The sequence below is a fragment of the Myotis lucifugus genome, unplaced genomic scaffold (assembly GCF_000147115.1).
Source record: "Myotis lucifugus unplaced genomic scaffold, Myoluc2.0 scaffold_6, whole genome shotgun sequence".
Taxonomy (NCBI): Eukaryota; Metazoa; Chordata; class Mammalia; order Chiroptera; family Vespertilionidae; genus Myotis; species Myotis lucifugus.
In genome coordinates, this window is record NW_005871054.1 from 16,191,827 (window position 1) to 16,193,369 (window position 1,543).

General features: G+C 58.3%; 1 protein-coding gene across 1 annotated transcript in view; it reads right to left on the reverse strand.

Annotated features, from left to right (window-relative positions):
* Positions 1–1,543, reverse strand: part of PKDCC (protein kinase domain containing, cytoplasmic) — a 14,710-nt gene that overhangs the window by 10,361 nt on the left and 2,806 nt on the right.

Genomic DNA, 1,543 nt, shown 5'->3' on the forward strand with positions numbered 1-1,543 from the left:
ACCTACTTATTTTGATTGTTGTTTGTTCTTTTTTTTCCCTTCTCCCCCCTACAAAAGGGGAGGAGAGAAATAAACTTAAGAAGATATTTTTTATGGGGGAACCGCAAAAGAAGAGGTAGTAGAAAAATTTTTCTCTCCCCCCTCCCCCCCCAGGGGGGGTCTACCCCCCAAAAAATATTTTTTTTGGGGAGGAACCCCCATTGATGAGGTGGGGTTGTGTTTTCTCTCTTCTCTGCCCTCCGAGGGGGTGGTGTTCTTAATAAAAGAATTTTTTTTTTTATCGAAACACCAGATATAGGGTATAGTGAGTCATCCTTCCCCCCCTCCCCCCCTCGATGGTCCGGGCACGGGATGCCATGGAGGTTGGGGGTGAGCAAAACCTAACGCGTGGACTTATGATTCCAGCGGGGGAGCGGGGGAGGGGCCGACGGCGGCCCCGCGACGCGCGAGGGCTCCCGGCCCAGCGCCAGGGCGGATAACGGGGCCGTGGCTGCGGGATAACGGGACCGGGAGGCGGATAACGGAGCCGGCGGGGCAGGGTGGGAGAGCAAAAAAGGGGCGAGGCCGACGGGTTACAGAAATTTAGAGAGGAAGAGCAGTCTGTGGTTGGTCTGGACATCCGTGTGTCCCCAGATATCCCTTCCCGGGACCCGGGGCCGGAGGTCGGGAGGGGACGCAGGAAATTCCTGAGGATCCCGCCTCCCGCGGGAGAGGCGTGAGGGTGACGGCTCCTGGCCCAAGTCCCCGGATTCCAGAGAGGGGTGTTGGGGGGAGGACGCAGAGGGGCTTGCACCTGCGAGCGCGCGTGGGACGGGGACTCTGAGATCAGAGGAATAATCATGTTTCGGAGAGGCACTGCTCAACCTCCTCTCACAAGTCTTTCCGATTTCTGATTGTTCCTTGTCCCTAACCCCTTCTCCCCCTCGGGGATCCCTGCATTCAGACGCGGTCCGCAGCGGATCACGAACCAAATGCATGCTAGTAGTTTCTGCAAAGTGCGTTTTTACCCACGGACGTGCGTGGTCCATACCGTCTGTGGAGTGTGTGCGTTGGTGTGTCTGCAGGGGCCACTGTGTCGAGGCAGGGAGTGTGTACTGTGTAAGTTGGTGCTGGCTCCACCAGAACCTCTGGTCCCTCCTCCTCCCTCCCTGATTGCATCATTAGTGCTAATTGAGGGGCTTTCACACGCCAGTGCATTAGCTGTTTGGAGTGAACTCCCCCCTCCTGAGAGAGATAAGCCGCTGCCCCTCCCCCTCCCGGCCCTCCACCTCCCCATCGCCCTGGAACTGTCCACCCCAGCTCCTCTCACCTTCCTGGGCACCTTCCTGCCTCCCTCTGGTCCCGGACTGATCAATCACATTCCTCCCCCCCCCCCCCCCCCCGCAGTGTCAGAGATTGCCTGGAGAGGTGTCAGGGAGGGGGAGGAGGGCCCAGGACCTCCTCCTTAAGGGGGTGTCGGGGAGGGGATATTTTCCTACAGGGGGGCCAAAGAAATCTGGTGTTCCTACAGAGCACAGAGTTACTGTCATGAGAGAGAGGACAG